This window comes from Mustela nigripes, chromosome 1 (assembly GCF_022355385.1).
Source record: "Mustela nigripes isolate SB6536 chromosome 1, MUSNIG.SB6536, whole genome shotgun sequence".
Classification (NCBI taxonomy): Eukaryota; Metazoa; Chordata; class Mammalia; order Carnivora; family Mustelidae; genus Mustela; species Mustela nigripes.
This window is the reverse complement of record NC_081557.1, coordinates 69,387,970-69,401,976: the sequence shown is the minus strand read 5'-3', so window position 1 is coordinate 69,401,976 and position 14,007 is coordinate 69,387,970. Positions and strand designations below refer to the sequence as shown.

The 14,007-nt window shown below is 39.4% G+C and overlaps 1 protein-coding gene across 2 annotated transcripts in view; it reads left to right on the top strand.

Moving 5' to 3' along the window:
* The window catches only part of MTMR2 (myotubularin related protein 2), a 123,552-nt gene that overhangs the window by 55,065 nt on the left and 54,480 nt on the right, over positions 1-14,007 (top strand). The window lies entirely within an intron of this gene.

The window sequence follows — 14,007 nt, the reverse complement described above, 5'->3', positions numbered from 1 at the left end:
CATGAGCTAGGGTAGTGACATAATGCAAAGTGAAGGACAGATTTGAAAACATATGTATGTGGACAGAATGCATGAAAGCTGCCTCAATGTTGTAGATTAGGGGGAGAGCGGAGTCAAAGATGATGGCCCCCAATTTCAGATCTGGTGACAACTTTTGGTTCAGTTTTCTTTTTTTTTTTTAAAGATTTTATTTATTTATTTTTGACAGAGAAATCACAAGTAGACGGAGAGGCAGGCAGAGAGAAAGAGAGGGAAGCAGGCTCCTCGCTGAGCAGAGAGCCTGATGCGGGACTTGATCCCAGGACCCTGAGATCATGACCTGAGCTGATGGCAGCAGCTTAACCCACTGAGCCACCCAGGCGCCCCTTGGTTCAGTTTTCTGATTGCCTCTCCTTTGTACACTTCATACACAGCCAAAAGAAATGACCTTAATGTGTCCTTCAGTCCTTGCTCACTCCCTAACTCCCTTCTTTCTTCCTTCTGCTCTTTTTTGCCCCCTCATAGCTTTAGCTGTTGTTTCTTTATGAATGACTTCCACCTCTTACCTCTGGTCCTGGTCTCTTTCTCAGCCTCGCATCCCTCGTTTTGTTGCCTGCTGTACAGTTGCACCAGAATGCTATCACATCATGAGCATAATCTCAGTACAGTTACACAGTGCAAGTTCAGCTGCCCTTGCAAGGTATATGTCACCTTGGAAAAGTTGCTCAACTTCTGTAAGGTCACTTACCCCATTTGTAAATAGGAATAGTACTACTACTACTTCTCTTTCAGACATATTATAAGCACTAAATGAATAATGATCTAAAAGTGGTACATTAACAAGGCTAGTTCATGATGGTATTTTCCTTGGTGTGGGGTGAAATGTAAGTAATTGAGATAATATTTCATCTGTCTACCTATCCACTTCTATTTCATTTTTGGCAGATACTCTTTTTTGAGCCATCTTTTATCAAGGTAGGACTGTTCTGTATCACAAGAGTACATCCTCCTAACTTTTTGGCTTTAAAGATCTTATTTCTGGGACGCCTGGGTGGCTCAGTCGGTTAAGCGTCTGCCTTCAGTTCAGGTCCTGATCTCAGTGTCCTGGGATCAAGTCCCTCATTCGACTCCCTGCTGAGCAGGGAGCCTGCTTCTCCCCATACTTCTGCCCTTCCCCCTGCTTGTGTGTTTGCTCTCTGTTTCTCTCTCTCTAATAAATAAATAAAATCTTCAAAAAAAAGAGATCTTCTTTCTATTATAAAATAATATCTCTCATAGATAGTAGCTATTATTATTTTAATGTTCTCAGTTATTAGAAAATAAAAAGTCTGCAGCCCTACGCTCCCCTTTTGCGACTCCCACAGTTTCTCCTATTTATATTTTGTATTAGTGTGGTGCACTTGTTAGGATTGATGAACCAATACCGACACATTATTATTAGTTAAAACCTTTAGTTTACATTAAGGGTTTACTCTTTGTGTTGTACATTTTGTGAGTTTTGACAAAAGTATAATGCAATGTTTCCACCATTGCTGTATTGTGCATAATAGTTTCATTGCCCTGAAAAATCCTCTGTGCTCTGCCTGTTTGTCTCTCCTTCCCTTTCACTGAACCCTGGCAACCACTCATCTCTTTACTGTCTATATAGATTTGCCTTTTCCAGAATGTCGTATAGGTAGAATCGTCTAGTACATAGCCAGACTGGCTTTCTTTCACTTAATGGTATGCCTTTAGAGTCTCTCCATTTCTTTTTTTGTCTTGAAAACATTTCTTTCTATTGCTGAAAATACTCCTTTGTAGGGATGTACCACAGTTTGTTTATCCATTCATTGAAAGACTTTTTGGTTGCTTCCAAGTTTTCACAGTTAAGAACAGCTTGCATTTAAAATTATTCAAGATTCAGATTTGAAAATTTTTCTTTATATTAGCTGTATTCATTTCCCAGGCTGCTGTAACAGAGTGCTGTGAACTGAGTGGCATAGAACACAGGAATTTATGCTTTCATAGTTCTGGAGTGTGATATTGTGATATAATAAGACATACATGTTTTGGTCTTCATGCTCAGCTCCTGGCCAGAGCTCCTAAAACCTTTGTAATTTTACCAAGTGATAAGGCCCATAGGAGGATCTTTTGATATAATATTTGGTTTTGGTTTCTGACTCCTGACAGTTCCAGAGTGCTAAAAGCGAAAGAAACATCTTTGTTATAGCACACACCTTTCAGTCTTACCTGAGTTTATGTTAGTGAGGTGACCTTTGGAAAGCCTCTAAGAATGGGGGCCTGGTTGTCAGGGGAACCACCCTTGTGACTAGAGGTTTGGAACTTTCAGCCCAGACTTTGACTTAATCATTAATGGTCAGTGATTGAATCAATCATATCTGAGTAATGAAGTTTCTATAAAAACATCCTGACTGAAAGGGTTTAGAGAGCTACTGGGCTGGTGAATTCTTGGTGGTACTGGGAGGTGATGCGCCCACCCAGCCAGGGCATGGAAATTCCATACACCCTCTTACCTTGTACCTTGCCCTCCAGGCTCTTCCAGCTGGCTGCTTTTGAGTTATATCCTTTACAATAAATAGGTAATGTGAATAAAATGTGGCTCTGAGTTTTGTGAGCCATTCTAGCAAATTATTGAACTTGGGAGGGGAGTCATGGGAATGTGACTTATGGGTGGTTGGTCAGATGTACAGGTGACAGTCTAGGACTTGAGATAGGTACTTGAAGTGGGGATCAGTTGTGTGGACTGAGAGACCCTACTCTCAGCTGGTATCCACTGAGAAAGAATTGTTTCCTATGGAAAAACACACCACGTTCAGTTATTAGAAGTGTTGAGAGTAGAGAGTGGAAAACTGTTTTTCTTTTAGGAGGTTAGAATCTGAAATCAAGGTGGGAAGATTGGTCTATACTTCTCCCTTAGCTGCTGGGAAGTCCAGTGATCCTTGGTCTTCTTAGGCTTATAGATCCATCACTTGAATCTGCGCCGCTGTCTTTGCATGGCATTCTCCCTGTATCTCTGTGTCTTCATAGGGTCCTCTTCTTAAACGGACAGCAGTTATATCAAGTTAGGGCCCATCTGACTCCACTATATCCTCATCTTAAGTAATTACATCTACAGTGACCCTATTTCCAAATTAGACCACATTCCCAGATACTGTCAGGACTTCAACCTATCTTTATTCAAGGGAGGAAGGCACAGTTAACTCGTAGCATGCAGTGATGCTTTCCAGACTGTTCTTCTTTCTATACTTAAGCTTTTTTGTTCTTGAATCATTGATAGTGATGTAATGTTACCCAGCCTTTGGTAGGTGTGGTTTCAACTGAAAACCAATTTGTCCTTGGCAGTGCTATAAAAAACAGTGTTCCTATGCTCAAATTTGTACTTTCAAATATACAACCAATAAGATTTACCCAGATGCCAGTTTGTGGCTCTGCCCTGTTCAGTTTGTTTGTATGGTTCATTTGCCTACTTCATGGTTTGTCAGTGAAGTTGTATAAAAAAGTTAAATTGATGTTAACAATTTTTTATTGAAATTATTCAATGAAGAATGAGTACTTAATTTTTTTCCTTCACAGTTTTTAGTATATAAAGAAACTGTGGAGATAATTTGTAACTTCTACAGCTCATTTTTCCCTTTCAGGTGATTATAATGTCGGGTTTTGCAGATTTCCAAAACACTCTTTCCTGTTTTTCTGTCATCTGACATTCCATGTGAAAACTGACCCATAAACTTGCTCACATTCAGATCATCATTTCTAGACAAGATTTCTGAATTTCCTTTATAGTAATTTCCTGATTAGAGTGAAAGGGACAGGGAGGGAGAGAAAGGGAGGTAGCTTAAAGTCACATGGAAAGTTACTGAGCAGTTTTAAAATAGTTTGATCAAGAGGGCGTGGAAGAAAATGGGGAACATTTTCATTGGGGAGAGAGCAAAAGTGAATTATGTTTTAGGTATAAAAGAATTATAAATTTCAGTCTGTATGGCAGGGTTTTTTTCACCAGTAAGAATTTAATATGATGAATAAACTTTTCTTGACAATAAGGAAAGCATTAAATATTGTATAAAATGCTATCAAAGGACAGACCTTATATCATCTTATCTACTGATACAGCCAGAGTTCCGGAGGCAGGCAAGGATCTCTCGTATCTGTGTCATGTTTTATGTATTCCAGGGGACTTCTTTCCTCCTCTCATATCTGAGAGTCCTAAGACTTTTTCTACATTAAAGATATTTCCATGTTAATGCAGAAAGATCTAATGAATCATTCTGGGTTTGCTGTCTTCATTCTTCAGACCCCCTTTTAGGAAGGTAGACCCTGGCCCTGGTGTTTTTGAGTTGTCCTCTTGTTCTGTTGAATCTCTATTTCTTATTACTGAAATATCTGAAATGTACTTCTTCTGAAGTAAAAATCATCAAGTGTTACTCAAATAATTGCTTGCATTTGTATCATAAGCTTAGGGCCAAATCTGATCACTTCTTCAAGTATCAAATATTCCTCTTTATTTCTACTACCACAGAGTAATCCAGGATTTTGATATGTCTGATTATTATAATTTCATCTTTATCATATTTAGTTTTTTATACCTCCCTAACAATGTTATTTACCTCTCTCAGAGGCCTCCAGTGATTTTCCTTTACTTGACCAGTGAATTTTAAAATCCTTACTCCTCCCCTGCCCAGCCAATATTTTATTATAAAAATTTTCAAATACGCTATTGAGTTGTAGGAATTTTTTTTAATATATTTTAGAAATTAGCCCCCTACCAGATTTACAGATATGTTTTTCCATTCAAGTAGCTGGCCTTTTCATTTTGTCGCTGGTTTCCTTTGCTGTCCAGAACTTTTTAGTTTGGTATAGTTCCATGTGTTTATTTTTGCTTTTGTTGCCTTCGGTTTTGGTGTCAAATCCAAAAACCATTGCCTAGACCAATGTCAAGGAACTTACACTCTGTGTTTTCATCTAGGAGTTTTAACTTGTTTCAGGTATTATTTCTCAAATCCTTAATGTATTTTGAGTTGATTTTTGTGTATGGTATAAGATAGGGGTCCAGTTTCAGTCTTGCACATAGCTGTCCAGTTTTCCCAGGACCATTTATTGAAGAGACTGTCCTTTCCCCATTGTATATTCTTGGCAGCTTCGTTGTAATTAATTGGCCATATATATGTGGATTTATTTCTGAGCTCTGTATTCCACTGATCTTCATGTCTGTTTTTATGACAGTACCATACTCTTTTGATTACTATGGCTTTGTAATATAGTTTGCAATCAAGAAGTGTGATCCCTCTAGCTTTGTTCTTTTTCAAGATCACTTTGGCTATTTGGGATCTTTCGTGTTTCCATGTAAATTTTAGGATTTTTTTGTTCTATTGCTGTGAAAAATGTCATTGGGATTTTGATAGTGCATTGAACCTTTCATGTTTTTAATGCCGCAGTTTACCTCTTTTTATATTGTGTATTCGTGAAGAAATTATACTGGCTACAGTTATTTTTAATCTTCTTTTCCTTTAACCTTTGTAATACGTTAAGGGTTTAATATACCATCCTATTTCAGAATCTGTTTTCTGAATCTGATGATACTGTTACCTTTACCAGTGCAATGTATATTTTCATATGTTTTTATGTTTCTATTAGTGGTTTTTTTTTTTCTCATTTCAGTTTGAACAAGTCCTTTCAGCATTTTTTGCAAGGGAGACTTTGTGGTAACGAACTCCCTCTGCATTTGTTTTTCTTTTCTTTTCTTTCTTTCTTTCTTTTTTTTTTTAAAGATTTTATTTATTTATTTGACAGAGAGAGATCACAGGCAGGCAGAGAGGCAGGCAGAGAGAGAGAGAAGGAAGCAGGCTCCCCGCTGAGCAGAGAGCCCGATACGGGGCTCGATCCCAGGACCCTGAGATCATGACCTGAGCCGAAGGCAGCGGCTTAACCCACTGAGCCACCAAGGCGCCCCCGCATTTGTTTTTCTGGGAAAGTCTTTATTGCTTCTTTAGTCCTGTCCTTCAGTCCTGTCCTTCTGAAGGATACCTTTGCTGGATAAAATATTCATGGCTAACAGTTTTTTTTTTTTCCTTTCTGTGCTTTGAATATCTCATTTCCTTCTCTCCTGGCCAGGTTACTGCTGAAAAATCTGCTGATAGCCCAATGATGGAGGTTCCTTTGTAGACTGCAGAGTGAGAAGGGTGTGGATTTGGTGCTTGGGATGTTGAGGGTTTCTGTGGCTCAGAGGAGGGCATCCTTTAGATGAGGTTTTCCCAGTGACTCATGGGTGGGCTTCCTATTGGAGTACAGAGTGGAGAACTGCATCCCTTTCATCTCTGAAATTCTTACCTGTCTCTTTCCTGAACTCCTCCTTTTCCCTGTCACGGAGCTCTTGTTTTAATACTTGGGTTTCTTTAGCTGAGCACTGACTCACTCTTCTCCCTTTTCCCCATGGGAAGGATCCCTAACCTGCTTTTTCTCTGAGCTGTGGAACCTTGTGGGTTCCTTGTGGGGAGAGGTGGTGATGGCCAAGCTCCTCTTACCCACTCTCCTGTGTCCAGATTTTTTTTCTTCCTGCCAGTGGCATGCTGGAACTTCTCCTCTAGAAACCTGGACTTCTGTGAAGGCTTTCTCATCCATGGGGATCGGCCCAAGTTAGCGTTTTCCAGGTGCTGTAGCCAAGAAGGTTTGGAGACTGTTCATAGCTTCCTACTGTTTCCATAGCCCGTACCAGGTTCTTCCTGCCTGTTACCTGCCGCGAAAGTGGGTGAGGCTCCTCCTGGGTCCCTTGATTCCAGAGCTCCTGTGGAGGCACTTGGGTTCGTGGAGAGGTGCCAAATTTTACATGTGAAGGGACAACAAAAATGAGGGCCATCTTAGGGTATGATGCCACGATACTGATATCACTCTTCTTGCTGTTTTCCTTGTAATATTAGAAATAGTAAGATGCTTGCTGTTTTGTAGCTAAATTTTCAGGGGTAAGAGAGATTTATGACATGCAGTCTCAAATATTAATACCTATCTCTTTTGGATCAGAGGGACAAAGCATCATGTGATTAGGGCCGTGATGGAAAGAGACAGTAAAAACTTAACTTGATGCTGCTAAGAATAATAAGTATTTTTTCCATTTTACTAGCATCTTACAAAGCCCTTTGTGATGCAACTATCTCATTTCATATTTGCAAACCTGTAGGATAAAATCTTTCTTGATAATATAAATGATGAAACTAAGATTCAGAGAGTTTAATAGGGTGGCAGTAAGTGGATTTTTGGCGGGGAAGGGCAGGAGGGTAGTTAAGATGTAAAACTTAAGTCTTTGCTATACATCACAAATTTCTTTTTTTTTTTTAAACTAAATTAAATTAAAAATTTTTTTAGTGTGTGTGTGTTCCAAAATTCATTGTTTATGCACTTCAACCAGTGCTCTGTGTAATACCTGCTTTCCTTAATACCCACCACCAGGTTCACCCAACGCCCCTGCCGCCGCCCCCTCCTCCCCCCCGCCCCCGCAAAACCCTCAGTTTATTTCTCAGAGTCCACAGTCTCTCATGGTTTTTCTCCCCCTCTGATTTCCCCCAGCTCACTTCTCTTCTCCATCTCCCCATGTCCTCCGTGTTATTCCTTATGCTCCACAAGTAAGTGAAACCATATGATAATTGACTCTCTGTGCTTGACTTATTTCACTCAGCATAATCTCCTCCAGTCCCGTCCATGTTGATACAAAAGTTGGGTATTCATCCTTTCTCATGGAGGCATAATACTCCATTGTATATATGGACCATATCTTCTTTATCCATTCGTCCGTTGAAGGACATGGAAGGACATTGAAGGATATTCTTTCCATGGTTTGGCGACTGTGGCCATTGCTGCTATGAACATTGGGGTACAGATGGCCCTTCTTTTCAGTACATCTGTATCTTTGGGGTAAATACCCAGTAGTGCAATGGCAGAGTCATAGGGTAGCTCTATTTTTAATTTCTAAAGGAATCTCCACACTGTTTTCCATAGTGGCTGCACCAACTTGCATTCCCACCAGCAGTGTAAGAGGGTTCCCTTTCTCCACATCCTCTCCAATACTTGTTTCCTGTCTTGTTAATTTTGGCCATTCTAACTGTGTAAGGTGGTATCTCAATGTGTTTTAAAAAATATTTTATTTATTTATTTGACAGAGAAAGATCACAAGTAGGCAGAGAGGCAGGCAGAGAGAGATACAGGCGGAGAGAGAGACAGGCTCCCCACTAAGCAGAGAGCCCGACGTGGGGCCCCATCCCAGGATCCTGAGACCATGACCCGAGCCAAAGGCAGAGGCTTAACCCACAGAGCCACCCAGGTGCCCCCTCAATGTGGTTTTGATTTGAATCTCCCTGATGGCTAATGATGATGAACATTTTTTCATGTGTCTGTTAGCCAGTTGCATGTCTTCTTTGGAGAAGTGTCTATTCATGTTTTCTGTCCCATTATTTGATGTGATTATCTGTTTTTTGTGTGTTGAGTTTGAGGAGTTCTTTATAGATCTTGGATATGAGCCCTTTGTCTGTACTGTTATTTGTGAATATCTTCTCACATTCCGTGGGTTGCCTCTTTGTTTTGTTGACTGTTTCCTTGGCTGTGCAGAAGCTTTTGATCTTGATGAAGTCCTAAAAGTTCATTTTCACTTTTGTTTCCTTTGCCTTTGGAGACATAACTTGAAAGAATTTGCTGTGGCTGATGTCGAAGAGGTTACTGCCTACGTTCTCCTTTATGATTTTGATAGATCCTGCCTCACGTTGAGGTCTTTTATCCATTTCAGGTTTTTCTTTGTGTATGGTGTAAGAGAATGGTCAAGTTTCATTCTTCTATACATAGCTGTCCAATTTTCCCAGCACTATTTATTGAAGATACGGTCTTTTTCCCACAGTATATTTTTCCTGCTTTGTTGAAGATTATTTGACCATAGAGTTGAGGGTCCATATCTGGGCTCTCTACTCTTTTCCACTGGTCTATGTGTCTGTTTGTGTGCCAGTACCATGCTGTCTTGGTGATCACAGCTTTGTAGTAAAGCTTGAAATCAGGAAACGTGATGCCCCCAGTTTTGTTTTTCTTTTTCAACATTTCCTTAGCAATTCAGGGTCTCTTCTGGTTCCATACAAATTTTAGAATTGTTTGTTCTTTGAAAAACTCTTTGAAAAGCTCTTTGAAAAAACTCTCAAAAGATCTTTGAAAAATACTGGTGGAATTTTGATCAGGATGGCATTGAAAGTATAGATTGCTCTAGGCAGTATAGACATTTTAACAACGTTTATTCTTCTGATCCATGAACATGGAATGGTCTTCCATTTTTTTGTGTCTGATACTTTATACGGAAAACCCAAAAGACTCCACCCCCAACTACTAGAACTCATACAGCAATTCAGTAATGTGGCAGGATACAAAATCAATGTACAGAAATCAGTTGCTTTTGGGGTGCCTGGGTGGCTCAGAGGGTTAAGCCTCTGCCTTCGGCTCAGGTCATGATCTCAGGGTCCTGGGATTGAGCCCCGCATCAGGCTCTCTGCTCAGCAGTGAGCCTGCTTCCCCCCTCTCTTTCTGCCTGCCTCTCTGCCTACTTGTGATCTCCGTCTGTCAAATAAATAAAATCTTTAAAAAAACAAAAACCAAAACAAAAAAACACACTAACAATGAAAATACAGGAAGGGAAATTAGAGAATCGATTCCATTTACTATAGAACCAAGAATCACAAGACACTTGGGAATAAGCCTAACCAAAGAGGTAAAGGATCTGTACTCAAGGAACTACAGAAAACTCATGAAAGAAATTGAAGAAGACACAATTTTCTTATATATAAATTTTAATTCCCCTTTTCAGCTTAATTATTGCCTCAGGTAATTTTTTTTCTTCTTTCTAATTTATTTAAGATTTTATTCATTTATTTGACAGACAGAGATCACAAGTAGGCAAAGAGGCAGGTAGAGAGAGAGGAGAAAGCAGGCTGCCTGCAGAGCAGAGAGCCCAATATGGGGCTTGCTGCCAGGACCCTGAGATCATGACCTGAGCCGAAGGCATAGGCTTTAACCCACTGAGCCACCCAGGCGCCCCACCCCTTTTTTTTCTTTTTTAAAAGCAGGACATGTGGGTTATATTTTTGGTGACTTAGTATATCTGAGAATAACTTCCTGTTGCCATCAAACGTGTCAGTGCATTTTCTTTCAAAGATCTGGTTACATTTTGTTACTGTTTTTGGAGTATAGTTGTAGGGATCAGTTGAAGCTGGCCTGATCTTGCTTTGTACACAGCTTCCCCCCAGACCCTTCTCTCTTTTGGCCTGTAGCCTCATGGGTTGTCTTTTAATTCTTACAGTTCAAAAACATTTGCTACAATTCACTTACATATACCTCTGTTCATTGATTTTTTTTTTTTTTTTTTTTTTTAGGGGGCTGGGGGCAGAGGAAGAGGTAAAGAATCTTAAGCAGGTTCCATGGTTAGCCCTGATGTGGGACTCTCGATCTCAAAATCCTGAGACCAGAACCTGAGCTGAAATCAAGAGTCAGATGCTTAACAGACTGAGCCACCCAGGCATCTCTGTTCATTGATTTTTATGTGGATCATAGCAAACTATTTTCATCAGCGAACTTAGAAAATCTTTATTCATTTCAAAAGCGTGTTCTTCACTTGTATCTTGGATTTTTGCTTGTATTCTGTTTTGATTTTTTTCTTTTGGGAAATAGAATTTTTTCATTGGCTCTTTATCATCTTCCTTCATGTTTTGATTTGCCTTTTTCCTACAAATTCTTAGAACAGTTTTCATGTTTGCCCTCAAAATAAATGCTGTTTTCTGATTAATCAGTTCAGTTCTTTATTATTTCCAACACAAATTTTGTTACTACATTTAAAATGTTTGTAATCATTCTTTATCTTACCCATTTTTCTTAGTATCAGTGTCTCTCCTTATGACTTTCTGTTTTATTTCTTAGGGATTATGGTTGATTTCCAAATAGCTTATGTTTCTGCTAATGCCGATAGATAATTCTTTTCAGAAGATTGCTTTTTTTGTTGAGCCTCAGGCAGATGCCTCCTTTTCCCTGTCAAATAATCTTTTTTTGTAGACCCTGTGGTTTTTTTTCCCCTCTTCTGTCTAAGGATAGATTTGTTCATAATCAGTGTTTGCCAACAAAGGATCTGTATTGCCCTTGGCCCTGCTCTGTTCACTCTTTTGAGTTCCTTTTATATCTTCAGCTCTGAAGTGAGTTGTATATCCTCTGGTGTGTGCCTATTGTTAAAACTCCGCCACCGGGGGCAGCTTTTCTGGGCAGATACTGGATCTTGACTGGCTTCTCTTCCTTGCCTTGCTCTGTGACATTCTGGTCAGAGCAAATATAAGAGAGCCTATGGCTCTCAACATGCACGACTTGCATGTCTCTTTTCTCACTTTATAAAGCTTTACTTATGGGGATGCATGGGTGGCTCAGTAGGTTAAGCGGCTGCCTTCGGCTCAGGTTATGATCCCAGCATCCTGGGATCAAGTCCCACATCGGGCTCCTTGCTCTGCAGGGAACCTGCTTCTCCCTCTGCCTCTGCCTGCCACTCTGCCAGCCTGTGCTCTCTCTCTCTCTCTGACAATTAAATAAATAAAATCTTAAAAAAAAAAAAAAGAAAAAGCTTTACTTATGAAGATAATGCCTCCTGTTCTATCCTGTGTTTGTGCTGGCACTGCCTTCCTCTCTGTTCCTGCATACAACACACATTTTCTGGGCTTTGCAGTTTTCTTCAGAGTGTAGAAATACAGAGAGACAGAAAAAAGTCCTGGGAAACAACACTGTAGCAGTCACAAGAATGTATACCTGTGCAGTGCGGGAACTCCTGTGGCTTTGTAAGGGACATAATCTCTGTATTTCCAAGTCTGGTGATAGGCAAAGGGTAAAGCATTTTATTTTATTTATTTTTTAAAGATTTTATTTATTTATTTGAGAGAGACAGAGAGAGAGAGCGCGCACATGAGCACGGGGAGGGGCAGAGGGAGGAGCAGACTCCCCCTGAGCAGGGATTCCGACTTGGGACTCAGTTCCTGGACCCCAGGATCATGACCTGAGCTGAAGGCAGACCCCTGACTGACTGAGCCTCCCAGGTGCCCCCAGGATAAAACATTTAAAATGATTTTTCACATGGGCAGCATGTTTGATTTTTGTTCTTTGTGTACTGTTTTAGTTGTTTTTGTATCTTTCAATCTAATTCTGTTATTTTCATAATTAGTAGAAGTTCTTACCAGATTCTGGTCATCAGTTTTAGTCTAAATTTTTATTGTGCTCAAGAGAAAAGACTTACTAACTATGTATTATGTGACAACACTGGTGTAAATATATTAACTCATTTAACACTTTTGTGGAGTAGTATGATTATTACCATTTTATAGAGGCATACAGAAGTTGAGCACTCTACCCAAGAGGACTTAGCATGTGGCATGGTCAGGATTTGAACCCAGGAAAAGTGTATATATTTGCATATTGCAAGTTTATATCCTGTTTTTCTGCATTGTCACAAGCTCATTCTTCCTCCCTCTCTCCTTCCTTCCTTCCTCCTGCTCTCTTTCTCTGACTTCCTAAATTTAGAATGCAGAAGATAAAAAATTATATGTTTGTGTATGTTTTAGTTCTTTAGGTATTGCATTAAGGTTACTTTATGAAACAAATAATTAAGCTTTCAAAAGAATGATATTATTTGTTTAGATTGCAAGTTTATTAAACAGAATTAATTTGTTCTTTATAGTTCTTAGTTTATTGGCCTTAGGTGAACACTGGGCTCTGGCAATAGTATCTAACTATTTTGTCTAACCTCCCTAAACACCTAACTTAAAGTGAGGAATGACTTAATTATCAAGAAGAATTAGATTCCTTAGATTAGTACTGCCCAATATGGGCACCGCTAGAAATATGGCTGTTGATCATTTGAAATGTGGCTGCTCTAGATTGAGATATGCTATAAGTAGAAAATACAGTCTGGGTTTCAAAGGCTTAGTATGAATAAAAGAATATAAAATACCTCATAAATACTTAAAAATACTTACTACATATTGAGAAGACAATATTTTTATTTATTTATTAGATTAAAATATATTAGAATCAATTTTTCCTGTTCCTTTTTACTTTTTTAAAGTGACTACTAGAAAATTAAAAGTTACATATATGGGTTGTGTTATATTTCTGTTCAGTATTCAGAAGTGTCTAAGATATGATACCTCTTCTTTCAGAGTTTGGTAGCAAGAAAGCAGTTAAGCAGAGTGGTGTGGTAAGTGCTAGATAGGAGCGCATGCAGAAGAGACCTCTAACCGAGTTTGAGGGGCCTGTAGAAGGTGACCTTTAAAACAGCAGTGCTGTTTTCCTTCCTTTTTACCTTCTTTTGAAGTCTCTAAATCTGCTTTTTGGATTGAAGGAAATAAGAGTCAAAAGCTACTTTAAAAAGTGAGCATCTTTTTTCTAGTGGTATTGGTTCTCAGTCTAATGAAATGAGTCAGGGTTGAAGCAGAAGGCCTGAGGGTGCACAGAGACCACTGCTCCTTCCTCCGCCAGAACTGGCTTAGACAACCAAATTGATGCTGGTGTCCTTTGCTAAGTATGGAACACAGGTCGATTTGAGATCTGTTGAGTTCACAGAGTCTGGGGGACATCTGTTTGGGGAGGAATATTAGCAGTGGGATGAATGGAACTTAGAGTCCAAGAAAAATCTTGGCTGACAGTATAGATTGAAGTTAGGTGAAGTCACAGATAGGGTATGAGATATCAGCAAGTGAGTAAAGTGAGGTACAGACAAAGGTCTGGGGAATGAGGAAGGTTGAGGAAAGGGAATAAAAGTCATTGAAAAAGAATGGTCAGAGAAGGAAGAGTTTGACAGGACAGTATGCTTTCAAGAAGCAGGCAAGTGTAGATAGTGTCAAATGTAGTTAAGAGATAAAAATAAAGACTGAGAAATGTTCATTATCTTTAGTAATGAGTAGGTGATTGGGAAGAAAGTAGGTTCCCTGGAAGGATTGGGTTAGGAAGCAAAGCCAGATTGCAGAACGTTGAAGAATTAATGGGAACTAA